Below are 23,255 nucleotides of genomic sequence, written 5' to 3' on the forward strand. Positions count from 1 at the left end.
TCTCTACACACTCGGTTTTCTAGCTCACCGAAAACTCTACAAGTCACTCACAATGTACATACACAAACTACAACCTCAAGTGTTGGTCCCCACGTATCGCATCCCTCAAGTGCTCGGCTTTACTACCTTTCTCTAGGCTTTACTACCGACGTCACTCCTCTTGGTATCGACTACGTCCTCACCACACACTCCTCTCGGTGTAAATGTGTATTACAAAGTGATACTCTCACAATAAGGCTTAATTATAAGATTTTGTTCCCTACAATAGGTGAGAATACAATTTAGGCTCACTCTCAAGGTTACACTCACCACAACCCCAAATTATACAATATGTGAAAATACTTAAGCTCAATGGTTGTGTGTGCAAGCAATGAGAAAATCAAATATAAACTCAAATAAATCTAGCAAATATGAATATAACAATTAAAGCATAAACAAGCTAGAGATATGAGTTTAGAAACATTTCTCTAATAACAAGAGAGAGGGATTGGAAGATTGAAATCCCAAACTGAAATTAATCTCTTCTTCTTGTAAAACAATCTTCACAAAACTTATTTTGTAAACAAACACTTAAAACAAACTAAAACTCTTTTTAAACTTGTTTTAAAACATTCTCTTCTTAGTTCAGAAGTGAAATGATATAAGGTATATATAAGATGAAGAAACAAAGCTCAAAACCCAAGTAAAACTCAGCAAAAAAACAAAAAATAGAAACTAAAAATATAGCCGTTACAGGCCATCAGTCGACTGACGAGTTGGATCAGACGACTGATGGGCTGACCGTTATAGGTAGCTAACTGCTCATCGGTCGACTGATGAGCATGACCTCATCAGTCGACTAGTCAGTCGACCAAAACAAAATAGAAACTTTTAGTGATTGCAGGCAGTTTCATCAGTCGACTGATACAAACCATCAGTCGACTAATAACATGTTATCAGCTTGGATTGAATAGTAAAAATGAAATTCAAACCTCTTTTAAAAATATTAAATAAATTCAGAAAAATATAAAACTTTGGAAAATGATTGTAAACATGATAATGAACATGTTACAAAAAGAATTTTTCAATTTATATTCCTTATTTGTAAAATCTCATCATTTTGCAAAATCGCATAAGTATGAACATGTTAAAAACTTGATTTTGTCAGAATGACTTAAATAAAACTTTGAAACACTTTAGAATGGATTTATAGACTTATACAAGATATGAAAAATAGTGTAAATAAATCTTCAATCCATAAACATAATATTTTACAAATTCAATAGAATATGAAACACATAAATGTGAAAATGAAGATATATATATATATATTGCTTCATATCTATATGGCTAAACCAAAATAACTTATTCACATAGAAAACAAATAAGTATTATATATCTTTTTGTTTGCAAAAAATTTTGTGGATAAAACACATAAACCATTAAATTGTGTGAGTATAATATCGAGCTTAAGGTATTAACAGACAAAGTATAAACCCTAAACTAATTATATACCCAAGATGATAAATCTTCATTGTAGCTTGTCTTGGTAAATATGGAAGAAGCTTGAACTTGGATCTTGACTAGTATATATAGGCTTCATTCTAGTAACATGGATATTTGTGTAGATTACCTAACAAAACAAATGCAAACACTCGACACACATTGTTAGGAATTGTTTGTGATCACCAAAACAAGATTAGGGAGTAGGCTCATAAACATAAGACCTAACAAGACTAACAAAATAATTCCTAATATCGTTTGTCGAGTGTTTGTATTTGTTGGCCTCTTTGTTTTAATGATGTTTAACGAACAATTTACCACTAATGTTGTTTGTCTAGTGTCGGTATATTTCTATTTATTGTAGACAAACAACGAGTTGGAGGTTGGATGGATTGCGCTTCAATGATAATATCCAATGGAGATTGGCAGAATAGTAGGTGAAGCTATGCGCAATTCAAAGTTAAAGATCAAGTTCAAGCTTCATCCGTAAGTGTACCAAGTCGAGCTTATTGAAGATGATATTCAAAGCAGTCAGATCTTGGCGCGCCCGTAGATCATCCTTCGACTTGTTTGCATCTTGTAGGAGAGTTGATACTATGTTATCACATATATTTTTCTCAATATGCATAACATCTAAGTTGTGTCGGATTTTTAGATTCTGCCAGTAAGGTAGCTGAAAGAAGATACTAAATTTAGTCCATCCTCTAGGTAATGTTTGGGCTTCGTCCTCAACTTACATTTTACGGACCTTTCGCTTATGCTTCAATGGCTTTTTTAACTTTAAGTAATCTCTTACTCCGAGCGTGTTAAATTTAGAATAACGTTTTTTCCCAAACACAACTTTTGGAAACCCCTCAAGTAATTGAACGATCTCAACAATAATCATATACATATTTTATTAAGTCTACATAATCATTGTGTAAAGTTTCAAAACATGGTTTAGCAAAAATGTCAAAATTCACATATTTACATTTTCATGTTTTGACTTATTTTGTAAAATGATGATGTTTTTCATTTGGGATGTTCTTTTTGGAAACCAGTCATTGTAGCATGTTATTATCATGTCTACAATCATTCCCCAAAGTTTTATATTTTTTGAAATTTATTTGATATTTTTAAACAATGTTTTAAAATTAGAAAAATAGTTTACAGAACTTCATTTTCATATATCAGTTCACGGTCGACCGCCACGGTCGACCGCGCCTGAGTCTTTTGCATAGTGTGCATCAGAAACTTCGCGGTCGAACCGCCACGGTCGACCGTCAGCTGAGAATTTCTTACGGTCGACCGTCAGCTGAGAAGGAGTTTTCTGCGCGCGCGCCCCCCCGCCGGGGCCCCCCGCCACTCTGTCAGATCAGTTCCAACGGCTAGTTTCCAGAGCCGTTGCAGTGTAGTTTTTTGGTCTTTTTCTTGGCTTTCTCTTGGCTTTGGGGTTTGTATAAATACCCCCTTTTACCTTCAGCTCTATACACAACAAGAGAATGTTTTAAAGAGTTTTAAAAAGAGTTTAAACTTGTTTTAAGCTTGTTTAATGGTTTGGTTTATGAAAAAAGTTTTACAAGAGCTTGAGAAGATTATCAATTGTATTTTGGGCATTCAATCCATCTCTCTCTCTCTTGTCATCTAGAGAAGTTTTCCTAAACTCAACTCTAGCTTTTATTTATAATTATTTGTTGATTATCATTTCTATTAAAGCTAGTTTTATATTGAATTTAGATTTGATTTTATCTCATTGTTACACACACCCACTTGAGCTTATTGTATTTGCATACATAGTATATTAGGGTTGTGAGAGATTGTAACATTGAGTTGTGCTTAATTGAGTTCTCCCCCTGTATGAGAGAACAAATCATTTATTGTTACATTGTGAGATTGTAAAGTTTTCGGTGAACTAGAAAACTGAGTGTGAGGAGTGAACGTTATTCGGTGAGCGTCGAAAACCGATACTGTGAGGTGTAAACGTTATTCGGGTGAGCGTAGAAAACCTGGTTGTGATAGTGGATTTCTCCCTGGGAGTGGGGAGCGGAGACGTAGGACGGAAGGTCCGAACTCCGTGATCATATCGTGTGTTTGAGTTTGCTTTGGCGCACTTTATCTTATGTTTATATTTCTTGTCGCCATTGTCCATAGTTCATTATTTTTATCATCCACTGTCTAGTTCATATTGTTTACCTTTGTGTTAGTTTACATATCATTGCATATATCATAGTGTATATCTCTTTGGTAGGATATGTCATCTTGTGCTAGTTTATATATCCTTGCATATATTTATCATATAGGATATATCTCTTTATTCATGTTGCTTATTCTTGCTTATAACTCTTGGTTATCTATCTTGCAAGAATATACTTGTTAATTAATTTTAATTGGCATTTAAATTGGATTAGATTAGCATAAGACCCTAATTGCAAGAATATACTTGTTAATTAATTTTAATTGGCATTTAAATTGGATTAGATTAGCATAAGACCCTAATCACCCCCCTCTAGGGAATTTTAATTGGCATTTAAATTGGATTAGATTAGCATAAGACCCTAATCACCCCCCTCTAGGGTCTAACAGTATTTACTTGTTAGGTATTCTACACAAAGATCCTAGTTGGAGGTTGGTTGAACTTGAGCTTAACGACAATATCTTGGAGGTTGGAGGAAATCGGAATGAAGCACGATGTCATTCAAAGTCAAGATACATTATCGCTTTATCCCGCTACCAAGATCGAGCTTCATGTATATCATTCGCTTGGTATAGTGTTTTAAGTTTAGTTGTGTACTTTATGCGTTTATACTTTAAGCTCAAATCATACATGTACACATTTTCTTGATTTATTGTATCACTTGGAAATATAAATGAGTTTTTGAATTATAGACCAACAATACTATTTACATTGTTTCCAAAATCTATTAATCCATTCAAAAGGATTCACAAACTTCCTTGAAATCATTTTGTCAAAATCAAGTATTTAACGAACTCGTATTTTAAATATTTTGCAAAATAGTAAGTTTTCACAAATGGGAAATGGTATTTCAAAATTTTCTTCTCTAACATGTTCATATATACAAACATTTCCCCAAGTTTTATTAATTTTAGAGTTGTTTTGTTATTTTAAATTGAATTTTTAAAATCAAGTTTTCAGCTAAAATCAATATCTGGAATATCTGTTATCAGTCGATCGATTGGTTTAAATCAGTCGACCAACAATTACTTAACGATCGACTGATGTAGTTCCACCAGTCGACCGACCAGTGTGGTTTTTCAGCGTTTGTTTTCTCAGACTTATCAGTTGACCGATGAAATTCATCAGTCGACCAGTAACGGTAATATTGCCTGTAACCGCTAGTTTTCTGCTCTTGTGTTTGAGAGGCTATAAAAGCCCTCAAGCCTCATTTGTTTTCTCATGGGGTTTCAACTAAGTTTATACCAGTTTGTTTCAAGAGCTTAAGTGTGTTTTTGTTTTTTAAAAGAGTTTTTATAAAGAGAGGGCTTGCAATTTCGGTTTTGAGGAGTTTCAACTCAAACATCAATCTCTACATCTCTTTGTCTTTTAGAGAAGTTTTTTTCTAACTCCTTAATCTAGCTAATTTACTTTTTGATTCTCATATACATAAGCTAGATTTATTTGAGGTTGATTTTATTTTTACTCATTGTTTACACACACAACCATTTGCGTTTCAGTATTTCACATATCGTATATTTGGGTTGTGGGGTTGTATCATTGAGTAAGATTTAACTTCATTATCATCCTTGTTAGAGAATAAATCCTTTGTTTGCACTTATCATTATGAAACACATTGTAATACACAAGGATACTTAGAGGCGTGGTTGGGAGAGACATGAGTCAATTCCAAGAGGAGTGGCTTGATTGTAAATGCCTAGGGAGAGGTAGTTATTCCAAGCATTTGGAAGGTGACACGGGTAGGCCAACAATTAGAGGAGTGTATTGTGGGATTGACAACGTGTAGATTATAAAAGTTTCAGTGAGCTTTTGGAAACCGAATTGTGTAGTATTTGTGCGATAGTGGAGAACCTTCTCGAGGTGAGGAACGAAGACGTAGGTCGAGGGTTGACCGAACTTTGTAATCATATCGTTTGTTTGTGATCGTCTTTGGTGCACTCTTTTATTGTTATATCTTGTGTTCATTGTTTATATCACTCATTGTTTAATTATACATCCTTGCATATATCACTTGTGTATATCATATTGCTAGGATAATTACATTAGAAGTTTTAGTTTGAAATCTAAATCGGATTAGATTAGCAATTACCCTATTCACTCCCTCCCCCCTCTAGGATACTTTCAAGAGGGATGAGTTGGATTGCTGAGACTACTCGGGATCTAAGTATAGTGGATGGTGGGTTGAGGTTCAATGATTCCTTGCTGAAAACACTGGAGCGTAGTATGATTGAAGCCTTGACAAATATGATAAAGAACCCCCAAGCCACCGCCAAAGTTATTACTACAATCGCGACCACAACGTCGATTTTTACCACGACCACTTCCATGTCGATTGTTGAACTGTTGTCCGCCGCCTTGTTGAGGCCTAAACTGCTATGTTGGCCTGACACTCCAGCTTACTAATGGTTGGAAGCCACCACCTCCACTATTCTGCTCATCGCTAAAGCTGGAACTGCCATTGTCGCACCCTGAGGCGGTGTGACCAAGGCTTTGGAGATAGGCCAACTACATAGGTGTGCCTTGGCTAGGGGAAAACTCTCAGCCTATGGCAGAGTAAAAGGCCAGCAGACTGTTGGTACTCGAGGCATCGTTCTTGTGGATGAACTCATGAGCAAGAAGAAGGGAGTTAAGATCTTCAAACGATACTAGTTCTTTGCGGGCGATGAGAGAGGCCTTGAGATCGCTGAACTTTGGACAAAGGCCCTTGAAGATGTGCATATTGAGTTGCTCGGTCGTAAGAGGACGGTGATGCGACATAATTATGTACCAAAATTGCAAGTGCACAATTTATCAAGTTATAGTATAAAAAAATATCGATCCCACGAGGAAGGTGGTTTTAAGAGATTATTAGAAATGGTTCTTATGTTTTGTGCGTGACAATTAGGAATAAAGAATAAGTGTGATTGTGATGAGTGGTTGTTTTGATTTATGTGCAAGAGATAATAAATTGAATTTTAGAGAAGAAAGAATCAAAGAATAAATGAAATCACGAGGCAAGAAATATGAATTAATAAAATCAAGAAGTAAAACCAAGAATGAAAAGAAAATTTAAGAAAGTCAAGATGGAGGATTCAAAAGAGGTAAGAAATCTAGAATATAATCCACTAACTAATTTCAATTACAAGATATAAACTATTCTCTTTTTATCATATTTTAACTTAGATTTATTAAGCATAGATTATCAAACCATTTAAGGAAAGTGTAACCTATCAAATTATCATCTAAGTCAAAATTACTATTCATGAAAAGAACAACAATATGATAATAATCCTAGAATTCATAAGCATAACCTATCAAACCATTTAAGATAAGCATAGATTATCAAATTCTTCTTCTACCGATTAGTTCTCTAATTGATTATCCTAAACATGAACATTTTAAGTACAAGATAATAATTCATACAATATAAAGGAAATTAGACTAGTTTCATACAATTCTAAGATTCCTACAAGAATTAAATTCACATCTTAAGAAATAAAAACAAGAAAAAGAAGACTAATTACAAAATTAAAAAGAAAAGAAAAATCTAAACTATGAACAAGAAATAAATCTAATTACAAAGAAAATAAAAATCTAAACTACAAAATAAATTGCAGAAATTAAATGCAAGAAAAATAAATCTACTCTACAAATTAAAGTGCAAAAAGAAATAAAAAAGACAAGAAAATAAATCTACACTACAAGCATGAATTTAAATCTAACTAATAAGCAATAATAAAGAAATTACTAAAAAGAAATAAAAGAGAAAAGAAATGCAAACCTTCAAATTGCTCTTCATCTCCATCCTCATCATTCAACAAGAGGAGAAAGAACAAATTTAAAGAGGAAAAAATTATTTTTATTAATTGCAACTAAAGTTACAATTTTTGGAAGGCCTTCTCAATTAAGAGTAGCCCTCCTCTCCAAAAGGAGTTTACAAAATTTTCACCCTCTAACCCCTTACTCTCAACCCCTATTTATAGTAAACATCAGTGAATGAGAGCCATTGGATTGAAATCTTATCCAAAAACAATAATTTTCAGCCTTAGATTCGTAACAAACTGCCCAGCGTATCGATGCAGGCATCGATGTCGGTATCGATGCAGGCATCGATGCCGCCATCGATGCAGGCATCGATGCCTGCCCTTCTCCTTTTGCTGTCCGCAGCTTCTTCTTGTTGTTTGCTTTTGGGCTTTGGACATTGGGCTTTTCTTGGACTCTTGGGCTTGGGCTTTGATTTATCTCTTCATTAAATACTTGAAAGAATTCATTGGGCTTCATGGCTTCATTTCTTCATTAAATTATGGGCTTTTTATTGAGAGATGAGGGTTTTGAGATTTATTCTTCATTAACCTGTAATTAAAGATAAAACAATTATTAGTAGTATATTTATTCATATAAAATAGATAATGAGGGTATAAAATTGTAATAAAATGTGATTATCAGACGGCCGATGGTAGCAAGAGAGTCGGTGATCTTCTTAGCATGATGGAGGTAGGCCGTGACAGATTCACATTTCTGTCGAAGTTCATAAAGTTCTTCATGAAGAGTCAAGATCTAGGTTTGAGAAGAAGAGGCATACGCTTATTCCAATGCAGCCCAGATCGCGATGAGAGAGGTATTAATGGTGAGGTAGCGATGGGCATTCTAAACAACAAGAGGAGGAGGGTCAGAGTTAACCATACTGGGATTTGAGATTGTAGAGGAAGAAGAAGAGGGCATCAAAGGGGAAGCCATTGGGTGGCGTAGGGTGGCGTAGGATGGCGTAGGCTGCTAATCTAGGGCTCACGGCCAAGAGAAAAAAAGGAGAGAGTTGTTTGCTCTGATACCAAATTGGAATTTGATAATTATCTCATTAAAAATAAACTTGATTTGCAAAGGTTCTATATGTTTATGTACAACCTAGCCCTATATGGTAAATGTTGTGCACTGCGAAACCCAAACAACCAAACCAATGTGCTTCGAGAACCAAAACAAACAAATGTTGAGATAAAGGCTAAGCCAACCAAATCAATGCGACAAACACAAACAAACAATTTTAACGTGGTTCGACAAGTTGCTTACATCCACGGGGCAAGAAGGTGATGGGTTTTTCACTAATAGAGAAGAAGAGTACAAATTAAGATTACAAATCACTCCAAGGAACTAACTAATCTCACTATAAGGCTCTTAATCTCTCCAAATAAAACCCTAAATAAATAGCTCAGAAAATACCTCTTTTCTGTGCCCCAAATATCCCCACAACAAGCCTTAAGAAACCATGAAACATATGTTGGTATTTATACCAAACACAAATCCCAAATAGAATAGGAAACTAAAAAATAGCCCAAACCCGACTCGCGGTCGACCGCCGAACCCATCGCGGTCGACTGGACAAAATACAGAAACCAACTAATCCATTACAGGGTCTCGCGGTCAATTGCCGTGCCACATGCATTGACTACCAAAAGTCCAGAGACTTCCCTGTGTATGTGCACGTTCACGGTCGACCGCAACGCCACTCGCGGTCGACCGTGCAGCACCCAAAAGTGTTCCTACGTCCAAAACCTGTTCTGATCCAAATCCGTTACTGTGTCTTCGATTCTACAATTCTCCACCTCAGTGAAGTTTTCCAAAACTGAGTCAACACCAACCAAACCAAATGCCCCACTTGTTACATCCAGTACGAAGTGAAACAAAATCACGACAACGGACTCAATCCACAACAAGTCGAGACCCAAATGAGAATACGATCACTCTCTAAACGTTGGTATCTACTCACCAAATCGGCTGCATCATAAAATGACTGCCTACATATCCTATTGCCCAAGGAATCAAGTCTTCACGTAGTTCACACAAACGTCCTCTAAAGGCCCTCAATCAAATAGAAAAGTTTGCAACCCTTCACCAATATCATCAATGGTTCTGTAACTGATAGCGCTCCCAATGGCCCCAAATTGAAATAAATCAAACACCTCCACCTGAGGTGAACTAATGGCCGTATCCAAAACATGTCCACCAGCTACACTCGAATCTAAAACCAACTCATCATCTACATCTAAATCCAAAATGATCCCCAAACTATGTCACCTCAGCTGCAATCCCAAACGATACAGTATGATCTGGAGTATGTGGAGTAATCTCCACACAACGTGAAGTAGAATCACTCTCCACCCGCTGTGATATCCCAATGACCTGATCAACACTCTCCACCTGTCGAGGGTCAAAAATGATATACCTTCTCAGAACAAAATCAGAAGCTCTCAACTGATAATCAAATAAGCCTCTGAAATCCAAATGTGCAATCAGATCAAATCTCACATCCTTGATGTGACCAAATACTGGGCAACAAAATATCTGACGCCAACCAAAACCTGAAGCAGCTCTACCAGATCTAAAATCACCAAATGCAACAGTCGGCAACCTATGACTAAGATGACCCAAATATGTCGAAGCTCCAAAACCAAAACCAATGCTCGACAACCAACGTCGATCCCCCTCCAGTAAGGAATGACCCATTACGACTGTCATCTCATCTCATCGCCCTAATGTCTTCACACCAATGAAGTGTCTCAAACTTCCATGAGCTTGGCACAAATGTAACAAAGAACCCCTACCAAAGCTAGAATGACGGGTTACCTTTCTGCCAATACACTTCTTCCAATTGTTGTTGACTTCTAGGACTTCACACCAACAGGACCTGGTTGCAACTCACTAATGTCTAGAACAATCCCTAACTGCGAAAACCAAATACCGATTATCTCCTAATGATGCCGCCTTAGAAGGCCCCAAAATGCCTAAATGAACACCACCTAAAAGACCCCTCAATCGATGAATAGAAGTGCCAAACTCTACCTCGGTCTTCTTGCTCATACTAATATGCTCAAAGGACTTCAATCTGCAAGTCAAAGCACTCCTCAACAAACTATGCACGGTATAACCAACCAAATATCTCAGCCTCAACAAATGCCACAGTCTAGCCAAATCTAAGGAAGTCGTCAACTCTCTATCAAACACCGTGCTCTCAATCAAATAATACAAATTATTCCTCCTGACACCCTTCATCACAATCATGGACCCTAATATGACCTTCAAACGTGCATCCACCAAGGTCACCCTATAGCTTGCTACCTCCAAAGCTCCAAGTGAAATGATGTTCTTCTTCAACTGAGGAACGAATTTCACTCTAACCAACTTCCGAATCACTCTGTCACTCATCCTAATCCGAACAGTACTGATACCACTAATAGGGCATTTATGATCATTACCCATAAGCACGACATCCCCTCTTTCCAACTCCTGAAAGCTAGAGAACCAATCCCTCCTAAGGTAAATATGGTAAGAAGCATCTGAATCTAACATCCACTTTGTAGAGTCGGTAACACAAACTGATGGTAGTGCAGATAACGAGTATTCTGATGAATCTGAATCTGAATTGATGCCACTAGCTTTGATAACATTCACTTCTGAAGCTTGAATAACTTTCCCCTTATTCTTCCCGGCTTGATTAACTAACTTTGGGCATTCGGCTTTCCATTGTCCATCCTCTTTATAAAAGGCACACTGATTCTTAGGAACTCTAAGATGTGCCCCTCTAGATTGCGACCTTCTATCACAGTTTGGATTTTTTGCTCTTACGACCAATGTCCCCGCTACCGGCTCAACTGAAGTCTTCTTATCCTTCTTTTGAAGCTAATAATTCACAAGCGCAGTGGTGACCTCACTATACGAAAGAGATGCCTTCCCATTAATAAGAGTAAGAACGAAGGTCTCATATTCCTCGTCAGGCAAGGAACTCAACAATAACAATGTCTTGTCTTCATCTTCAATCACCACATCTACATTCGCCAAATCCGCAAGAAGTTTCATATAGTGGTTCATGTGATCACTAATGGATGTTCCCTTCTTCAATTGGAAGCAATAAAGCCTTCTCTTCAAATGCAAACGGTTCTCTACACTCTTGGTCAAATACTTGCCCTCTAAGATCTCTCAAATCTTCTTAGCCGAAGTCTCATTGATCACAACATATTTCAAATATTGAGTCAAACAAGATCTAATCACACCACACACCGTTCTATTTATCTTCTTCCAAACATTCTCCTTAATGTCGTCCGATTTCCCGTCCAACTCTAATGTATCCTCCAAATTTTGTACGTTGAGCTCATCCAAGACTTCACATCTCCAAAGACCAAAATTTTTTATGCCATTAAACTTCTCCACGTCTATCTTCATAGAGTAGATATTTAAACTTTGGACGATCTTCACGCCGGAAGTACCCTCCACAACTCCATCTTTCCCGACCATCTTTCTCAAAGCACCAAAATAAGAACACTAAAGTTCTTGGTTTAAAATCAAATTTGTTTTGGTACCCAAGTATTCTTGGTACCAAAAGATTTAGGGACATGACCCCTATCAATGAAGCTCAAAGCCCTAGGGTTATGAACCCTCTTGGGCACGTTTAGTGCACGGGTCCGGTCAAAGCAATAATTATGCAAATGACCCATTCGATTGCAATAAGTGCAATAAAGAGGATACATTTGTTTATGTTGACCATGTGGATGTGCACGTGAAACATTAGAAATATTTGCAAACATGGATGGTCTTTTAAAATTGTTTTGCAAATGTGAAACTTTCTTTAAATCAAAACAAAATTTGGCCAAATGACCAAATCTACCACAATGATCACATCTATACACATGAGCATGCTTGTGATGAACTTTATGAGTGTGTGCATGTACATGTGTGTGTGATGAAGAAGCCTTATGAGATGCACAAGAAGCATTGATATTACTATTTTTAGATTTTTGTGCATCATAGCAAAATTTAGATAAATGGCCTTTACGACCACAAATAGAGCACTTATAAATTTTGCTATACATGTGTGCATGATGTGTGATATGTTTAGGTGTAGTAGCATGAGACTTAGCACACATGTTCATAAGCTTATCATGGTTTACCATACATGTTTTTAAGGTTGAATCTAAACAAGATATGCGATGTTTAACTTGACTCAACTCAACATTTTGCATACATGTATAGGAAATAGAAGTAGATGAAACATTATCATTTCTAAATGAATTAAACTCATTTCTAATAGTTTCTACTTCTATCATGGCATCATTTACATGAGTTAAGCTAGAAATGGATGAGGTCAATTTTTCATTTTTCAAATTTAACATATCATTGTTTTCTTTAAGCATTATATTTTCATTTTCAATGATGTCAAATTTGGACACTAGCTTCTCATGATCGGATTTCAATTCTACATGCTTGCTTTTAAGATCAATAAAATTATTTTGTAATTTTGTATAGGCATGAGATAATCTATCTAATTTCTCATATGCACAAGCGAGTTCATTGATGGATATATCACTTTCGGATTCCGAATCGCTTACCACACTAGGGCTATCGCCTAGTGGCCGTGTGCATGATGATGCTCCACACTCACTTGAAGAACAATCCTCCAAACTACGTCGGATTTCCTCCAAGTTGCCTTGATGTGCTTCTATGAATTTCCATAAATTGTAAGCACTATCAAAATGAACAAATTTGTTAGAAAATGATGAGTCAAAGGCATTAAGCAAATACTCTAACAAAAACTTGTTCATATTAAACATTTTCTTATCATGATCGCTCCACTTGGATTTCTCCAATGTGGGCACAATATAAGCACAATCAATAATTTTCCATAAGTCAATATTTCTAGATTCAACAAATAGTTTAAATCTAGAAGCCCATTGTGCATAGGGAAAATTAATGAATTTAGGAGCAACATTGGATTTATAGCCTAAACAAAATACATTCATATTCAAGATATATATATGAACATATGCAAGCAAGACAAATGCAATCATAACAAGATTAGCACAAATAGATAACTTGGATCTTTAACTCAAGGCGATTAGACCTTAAATCAAAGAGCACCAAGCTCTGATACCAATTGTTAGACCCTAGAGGGGGGGTGATTAGGGTCTTATGCTAATCTAATCCGATTAAATGCCAATTAAAACTAATTAATAAGTTATCCTAGCAAGTATAAAATACAACAAGATACGTAAGCTAGGATAAGCAATATGAACAAATGAATATATCCTATCAATGAGATATTACAAATATATGAGCAAGGATATATGAACTAACACAAGGGTAAAATAAACAATCTACACAAGTGATAGGGTAATATGATGAGCAATACACAAAGGCGATATAAGATATGAAAACAAGAATAAGAACGCCAATGCAATCACAAACAAAACGATATGTTTACGAGGTTCGGTCCCCACGACCTACGTCCCCGCTCCTCACCTCGAGGAGATCTCCACTATCACAACCGGGTTTTCTACGTTCACCCGAACAACGTTTACACCTCACAATACAATCACTATGTAATCACACCTCACACACTAAGTGTTGGTCCTCCCCGACTCTCGCCACACACTTCTCTCTTGGTGTACAAGTGTATTACAAAGTGTATCCTCACAATTAAGGCTCAATACAAAGTGTTTGTTCTCTACAATGGATGAGAACGAATTGTAAGCTCACTCTCTAAGATACAATCTCACAACCCAAAATTATACTATGAATGTAAATACAATAAGCTCAATAGGTTGTGTGTGAACAAAGAGATAATAAAATCAACTAAACTCAATATGAACACTAGCTTAATAAAAAGATAATCAAACAATATAAAATATGAAGCTAGATTGAGTTTAGAAAACTTAGAATAGTTGAATGCCCAAACACCAATAGATGATCTCCTCAAGCTCTTGTTGAATTGAATCACAAAACCGAAACACTCAAATGCTTAAAAGCTTCTTAAAACAAACTTAAACAAACACTAAACAAGTTTAAACCCTTGTTAAAATCTTTTAAACCATTCTCTTTTTTTCACTTGAAAAGACATCAGCAATGGGGTATATATACCCTCTCAAACTTCAGCCAAAAACCTGAGCAAAAGACAGAAACAGCCCCAAGGCAACGGTCAAAAAACTAGCCGTTGGAAGCTGAAGGAACACCCGTCGGTCGACCGGAAAATTCGTCGGTCGACCGAAAATTTTCATCGGTCGACCGGACCGGTCGACCGACAGCTTTCTGTCGGCCAGGAAACTTTTGACCTCAGGTTCGGTCGACCGTACCGGTCGACCGAAAACTGACACTCAAACCTGATTTGCTGATTTTAAAAAGCTGTTTAAAAATATCAAATAAATTCCAAAAAATGTAAAACTTTGGGGAATGATTGTAGACATGATAATAAACATGCTACAACGACTGGTTTTGAAAAAGGACTTCCCAAATGAAAAATATCATCATTTTACAAAATAGTCCAAAACATGAAAACCTGAAAAATGATATTTTGATATTTTGACTTAAACAACATTTTGAAACCTTATGAAATGATTGTATAGACTTGATAAAAGATATAACATATTGTTATGAAGTCTATAACCTAGAAATACAATATTTTCATAAAATTGCATATTCTATGCAATATATTCAAAACACTAAATATGATTTCATTAAATATAAGCTTGTTAAAGGTGAAATCATATATAGGCATATAAACATGAAACAAAATAGTATTTTCCAATTCTATTCATTTGTTTCATAGTAAAACTTGAAAACTATCAAACCAAAACATATATTTTTTTTTTTTTGAAAGGTAAGTAAATTTCCATTAAAACAAACTCAAGTACATAAGATACAGACTTGGCTAGGCAACATAAGGAATCTAACTAGGAAAACTAGAGAGGGGAGAGGACCCTGGCCGTCACCCTCAACAAGATACCAAGTAAGAAACCAGTGTTACCAAAAGCACAGATAAAGATAAAAGTACTCTCAAATACGAACAATAACTCACAGCTCTGTAATATTCTTTATTTTACATATCCCCAGTTTGCTAAAATAGCAGAATTTCCAACTTTCCAATTGCAAGTTCTAAGCAATATGTTGATATCTTCGTATATCCTTCTAAACACCATTATCTTGTGCAACTTTCTAGCATGGAAGATTCTTCTGTTCCTTTCCTGCCAAATATGCCATACAGTAGCATTCAAAGCTAGTCTAGCCAAAATGTAAGTGTTATTTTTAATTTTGAACCTTTTTATGATTTCCAGGGCCTCTGTTTTTAGGTCCTTAGCATCGGTAGCATCAAGCTGCAATTTGAGTTTACATAACTTCCAGATGAAAGCTGAGAATTCACAATTGAAGAATAAATGATCCCTTGTCTCCTTCGAGGCATTACAGAGAACGCAGACTTCTATAAAATTCACAATTGAAGAATAAATGATCCCTTGTCTCCTTCGAGGCATTACAGAGAACGCAGACTTCTATAGAGGTTATCCCAAAAATGATCCCTTGTCTCCTTCGAGGCATTACAGAGAACGCAGACTTCTATAGAGGTTATCCCAAATTTGATTAGTCTATCCCTTGTAGCTAACCTGTTATTCAAACTTCTAAGCATACAACAAGACATTCTGGGATTCGAAAAAGGAAACCATACCACATTGTAAAGCTCAAATATATTATAAGGTGTCCGAACTTGATTCCAAGCTGAAGAAAATGAGAAAACCCCATCACCTGTATGCAACCATGTCCATTGATCTTTCAGTCCTGAAATTGAAATTTTAGTAATGAGAGGAATCAGAGTGTTAAGGCATGGTAAGATGAAACCAAAACATATATGTATATATATAACTATATATATACAAAAACCAAAACGTGTATGTGTGTATATGATTGAGCTTAAAGTACTAACACACATAATATAAATTCCTAAACTAAATTACCCAAGCAATGATCTTGATCTTCAATAAGCTTGACTTGGTAATCTCACGGATGAAGCTTGAACTTGGATCTTGAACTTTGAATAGCAAGGCTTCACCGACATTCCGCCAACCTCCTTTGGATGTGATCGTTGAAGCTCTATTCCATCCATCCTCCAACAACGTTGTTTGTCTACAAAACATAGGAATGCACAAACACTAGACAAACAACATTAGTAATAAATTATTTGTTAAACATCATCAAAACAAGAAGGCCAACAGAAACGACTAACTACAAGGAATGTGTATCAATCACAATCAAACTAATATTTATCTCAATAGGTACTCATGGAGCACTAAAGTGCCTATACCCCTCCAATAGGAGGGGACCATGTATCGCTAGAGGAGAGGATGTGATGTAACTGATGAGGACAAAAAATGACAATTTTCCTATTTTGAAATTTGAATTTTTGAATTGTAATTTAATTTTAGTAGTTTAGATTTGAATTCCGAATTTGGTTTTAATTTGATAGTTGAGTGATTTAAGGGATTTTTATTTGTTTCAATTTTGTTTGCACGTTGTGTGCACGTAGTAGTTTTCCTTATAAATAAGGTTGTATGAGACTTGAGAATTATTGAATGAGTTAAATGAAAATTGAATTGGCCTAGTTTGGTGTGAAACCCTAGGCTTATTTCTTTTTTGTTCATTGTTATCTCCAAGCGCCGCCTCCAGCTCTCTCTTTCCCCGTCTCCCTTGTTCTCTTGTCGGGCAACCCTCAGACAACCCCGCCACCATCTTCCTCAGCAACTCCAGCCGCGACTCCCTCTCTCTTCGCTCTCCCTCTAACCGCCAGTCACCACTCCTCTTCCTCCCTTGTAGGCGACGAACTCGAGCGCCCTCCCTTTTCCCCAACAGCCGCTATTTTCTTTCCCAATCTTCGTCGCCAACACCAACCACAGCAGTCGCCATTCATCCCTCCGGCACCCGACGTCACCGTCATGTCCTTCTCCCCTCCAGCCGCGCCTTTTTCCTAGCCTCCCTATAGCCCCGCACCACCCAACCACTACCCTCTACTCTAGTCGTGCTTCCTTTCCTCCATCACAACCGCCAGCGCCAGCACCTAGTCCTTCCTTGAGCCCGACACCCTCAGGCAGCCTAACACACCTACTTCCCCTCCCCTACTATCTTCCTCGACAAGCAGCCCCATCAACGCCATCAGATTTTAGCCCTCCCGCTCAGATCAGATCGCACCCTGTGATCACCGGCATCCCACTTCGTGGGCAGATCCCAACCACGAGCTCAACCTTAGAGCTCGTCGTTCAGTCACCATCGCCGTCACACGCTGTCATCGTCATTCAAATCTCTGCCGGTGTTGTTGACTCTCTACTCGCCATCGTTGTCACAGCACGTCCAGAGGCTCTTCACGTCGAGTTTGTTTAAATCGACGAAGGTTTTGTTTTCTCTCACTCATTATTTTTCTGTTAATCTCAATTTTGTTAGTTGATTGCATGAGTATATCACCTCTGAACTCTTATCTTATATTCACTTCTTAGATTATAATTGTGAGTTGAGAGTAACTGAACATGTGACTGTTGAATTTTGATATTGATTGTAGAGCTTGCACAATGATAATGGATATTGTGATTATATTGTTTGAGATTGGAACTGTTCATGATTGTTGATGCAAATTTTGTTAAAATCCATCTGTCACATTAATTATTTTAAATTAATTTCCTACCGAAGATCGTGAATTTTTGTGAAATGGTGTGTAGTTCAAATTAAATCGCTGATTCTGATAGACCCCTCTCCCGTTTCGCATCATTTTTGGTATCAGAGCATGATTCTAGGTTAGAATTTTTTTCATTTTATAGTTAATTGAGTCTTTTATTTGATAATTAAAAAAATATCATTCTCTTTATTTAGTTGTTAGTGCATCCCACTCATCTCAGTTAGTTGTTACTGCATGCCCAATCGTACAGGTCTGCCGTAGGAGAGTCTAGTGAATCGGTTAGTGAATCCAACATGTCTCTCGAGCTCCTTAAGAAATTTGAGGAACTAAAAAGAAAAATAGCTAACTTAGCCTAGGAGAACAGAGCTACCCGCGAGACCCTGGATAACACCAACGAAAGACTTGCTAGGCTCAAAGGAGTGCGTATTACAACTCCGCCTCCACAAGGTCAAGATCATGGGTACCTTGTTCATCGATCCCCATCTCAACCTGTTCCTGATCCACCAACCTTTGATGGTAAGTTCAAAATATCAAGGTATATTAGAGGTGAGTTACCAACTTTAACTTTGCAAGAATTGACCGATGAGATAGGAAAGAAATGCCTCCCGCCTATAACGGAACCAAAATCTATTCGTGAGGAAATCATTAACCAGGTCGTAGATTTGATAGACTCTAACTCTGATAAGGCATTCTGGGATAATAGAATTAACAAACCATGCATTTCCATCTCTTCTGAAACTACCCCTCTGATTATTCCCCAAGATACCCCTCAGATCTCGGAGTTCACTGATGTTATCCCTGAAGTTGCTTCTGAAATTGAAATGCTAACGCCTCCTGAACTCCCTCCCGTGATTGAAAACGTTGTTGATGTTCCCCACGAAGTCCACCCGGACAAACATGATACCTAACACGTTTCTGATGATATCTGTATGGAAGTTGAATACCAAACTGAGCCTAGTGAAATAACTACCATATTAGATGTCAAACCCCCATGCATTATCCCGATAGTCACTCACACCTGAGCCTAGTGAAATAACTACCATATTAGATGTCAAACCCCCATGCATTATCCCGATAGTCACTCACACATACACTGATCCATTTTGGGAAAATATAAGATGTCAAACCCCCATGCATTATCCCGATAGTCACTCACACATACACTGATCCATTTTGGGAAAATATAGTGATTAGGGATACAAGTTTTAGCACGAGTGTTTTCATTTCATTTTTCTCTCATGTTAAGTGCACAAAAGCACTCATCCTTCACGCATTTGTTTGCATGTTCCTCACAATCGCTGCTAAAATAGGAAAATATTCATGCATATTAAAGAAGGAACACCTAATCGTTCCCTTTGATAAAGGACGTCATACATGTTAAGCATTTCGTTGAGTTTACATCTGTCATTGATCACATTGTTCGAGTCTGCATTTCATCATAATCATTTGAGTTGATTCACATCATTTTTTTTGAATTGCATTGGTCATATATTGTGGAATCAGTGATCTAACTTGAATAAATACATTGTTAACTGAAATGTATGATATGAAGCAAGGACATAATTTAAAACTATTAATGCTGATATTTTAGATGGTTTGGACTTGTCCAATATAGTTCTTTTATAGCTGTTTAAGATTTAACATGATATTTATGAACTTTTCCAACTCTTGAAATAATTAATGGCAACATTTATCGATTTGGTCATAGTTCTATTTTCAATATTAATTGATTAAGCAGTTCACAATGTTATTGACAGTCCAGTGATATAAGCCTGACTCTAGCCTATTGTTTTTGAGAGTTCTTTCACCTTACCCCCACTTCTATATATTCACCAAAGATGTAGTGAATTTTGATAATATTTTAGATGGCGAATTTACAATGTAATTTAGCTAATGATTTGAGATGCAGGAAAGTAACTGATGGCAGATTAAGATACATGCAAATTATATTGAAGATGACAAGCTTCTACAGCTAACTCGACGGAGTCGAGTTTTTTCCTACCCGGGGAGAATGATGAGGACAAGAAATAACAATTTTCCTATTTTGAAATTTAAAATTTTGAATTGTAATTTAATTTTGGTAGTTCAGATTTGAATTTCGAATTTGGTTTTAATTTGATAGTTGAGTGATTTGAGGGATTTTTATTTGTTTCCATTTTGTTTGCACATTGTGTGCACGTAGTAGTTTTCCTTATAAATAAGGTTGTATGAGATTTAAGAATTATTGAGTGAGTTAAATGAAAATTGAATTGGCCTAGTTTGGTGTGAAACCAGGGTGTGAAACCCTAGGCTTATTTCTTTTTTTTTCATTGTTATCTCCAAGCGCCACCTCCAGCTCTTCTCTTTCCCTATACTCCCCTGTTCTTTGTCCACCCTCAGACAACCCCGCCACCATCTTCCTCAACAACTCCAGCCGGCGACTCCCTCTCGCTTCGCCTCTCTCTGACCGCCAGTCAGCACCCCTCTTTACCTCCCCATGCGATCGCTCACGAACTCGAGCGCCATTCCCTTTCTTCACCCAACAGCACGCTATTCCGCTATCATGCTTCCCACATCTTCACCGCCACCCAGCCGCTACCACCACGTCTCACCGTTCATCCCTCCCGGCGGGCCCACAGGCCGATCGTCCTATCCTTCTCCCTCTAACCCTGCTAGCCTCTTGTCCTAGCCTCCTTTGCAGCCCTCACCACCACCCAGTCACTACCCATCTTACTCCAGCCACGCCTCCTCTTACCTTCCATCAACAGACGCACCAGCGCCAGCCCCTGCTCCTTCCTTGACCCCGACACCCTCAGGCAGCCCAATACACCTACTTCCCCTCCCCTGCTATCTTCTCCGACGAGCAGCCCCATCAATGTTGTTAGATTTTAGCCCTCTCACTCAGATCAGATCGCACACCGTGATCGCCGGCATCCCACTTCGCGGGCAGATCCTAACCACGAGCTCAACCCTGAAGCCCGTCGTTTAGTCGCCATCGTCGTCACATGCCGTCGTCGTCATTCAAATCTCCACCGCCGTTGCCGACTCTCTGCTCGCCATCGTTGTCCCAGCACGTCCAGAGGCTCTTCCCGTCGAGTCTGTTCATATCGACGAAGGTTTTGTTTTCTCTCACTCATTATTTTTCTGTTAATCTCAATTTTGTTAGTTGATTGCATGAGTATATCACCTCTGAATTCTTATCTTATATTCACTGCTTAGATTATAATTGTGAGTTGAGTAACTGAACATGTGACTGTTGAATTTTGATATTGATTGTAGAGCTTGCACAATGATAATGAATATTGTGATTATATTGTTTGAGATTTAGAACTGTTCATGATTGTTGATGCAAATTTTGTTAAAATCCATCTGTCATTAATTGTTTTAAATTAATTTCCTGCCGAAGATTATGAAGTTTGGTGAAACGGTGCGTTGTTCAAATTAAATCGCTGATTCTGATAGACCCCCTCTCCCGTTTCGCATGAGTAACATTCTTCCATCTAGTGTCACAATGCCCCCCACCCCACATTGGAGCGGTGTAGGCATCTTGCCTACTCCATGAGTAGGCAAGAATTTCTCATTGGGAAAGGAGCGGTCTTCTAATCACACCACCTTCATTTTTTCTTTTCTCGTCTTCTCAAGGGTTAAGGGAGGAGGAGATGAAAATAACTTTGAAGACCTTGGATAGGCGTGAATTGGCCTTATCTTCAGAAAAGACTGATGCAGTGGCTAAGCAGTCTTTCAGGATGTGGGAGATGCTTCAGGGAGGGGGAAAAAGAAGAAAGACTGAATTTTCGGCGGGGTGGAGAATCCTTAGGAAGGTGATCGACCACTACTTCGAGCACCACGAAGATAAGAAGTTCTCTTTTGGCGATTTTATGGACGAGAACGGAAATTATCTACCACAAAAGCACCTAGCTTACAGTAAAGCAAACAAGGACGTCAATAAGAAACTCAGCAAGTGGGATTAAGCTTTTCTCTAGGACTGCGCTGTGACGCCGAAGATATGTTGTTGTATCTTGTAATCGTAAGCACCTGAAAATTTTATTCTATTTAGCATGGGTGCAATAATTGTTAAGACTTTCTCACACTTAAATTATTTCTTTTTAGTTTATAGCATCTAGTCAAATTAAAATGACAGATAGTTGGAGGAACCACTGCCCAATCCGAACGTATCTCAGACTATAGATATTTTTAGATACCTACAGATACCCCTCCAAAGTATCTCAGACTTATTCTTTTATAGAGGAGTCTGTGATACTTTGGATAAGATAGGTCTTACTTGCAATCCCTTTAGTACTTAGTTAAGGAGATCATATAGAAGGACCTGTGAACGGCTTTAACTCTTGACTTCTTCATCTTTTAGTCTACTCAGTGCTTTGTAGAATAGCTAAAATTCTTCCGGTGCTGCGTTTATCGCTTGACCGTTGTCGAAGTCTTGAAGTGAAACTGATGTTTTTATTTGTGAATTAGCTCTTGTCGTTGAACTTATGTTGAACTGATTGTCTTCATTAGGAATTCATATCTAGATCGCAATTGAATCCCCTGAGATCATCCATTGGACTTTTTTCCTTAGCCTTATTTTGGCAAAAATCATTGACGCGTTGACAGGCGTTAACACAGTTTATCCTCGTGTGTTTACTAGAGTCTACATAGTTTAAGCTCTTAAGGTGTTGGAGCATGGGGGAGTAGTTTAGACTGCAGGACCAATTGTTTAGGTCGGTTCATCTGCAGGTATGGATTTTATCCTGAGTTCGTCGTATACTCAAGTCACGAGACTAACTAATGAAGCTAGTGCGTCAGTGATTATCGCATTTATAGGATTTTTGGCAAACTCTCAGCCATCAACGGGTTTGATGAGCCTTTACCGACTACCGTTTGAATCGGACTAGCATACAGATTGTTTAAGTCCATTCTACATGTAACGTTGTGCTAAAAGAATAAACTCTCTTAGACTTGGTGCTATGATGTTGATTACATAGGCTTGGTCATTTTCGCGGGAACAGACCACCCGGTAACGCGTGTTAGGCGTAAACTTATCTCTAATAAGGGATCAAGATAAATTCCCCCATGCATCAAACATGGATTTGGAAATGGGTTAAGTCTTTTTTGGTGAAAAGATAAACCCGATACTAGAGAGAAGAATTTCATATTTTATCTCACGGTCTCTTT

This window comes from Asparagus officinalis, chromosome 3 (assembly GCF_001876935.1).
Source record: "Asparagus officinalis chromosome 3, Aspof.V1, whole genome shotgun sequence".
NCBI classification, from domain to species: Eukaryota; Viridiplantae; Streptophyta; class Magnoliopsida; order Asparagales; family Asparagaceae; genus Asparagus; species Asparagus officinalis.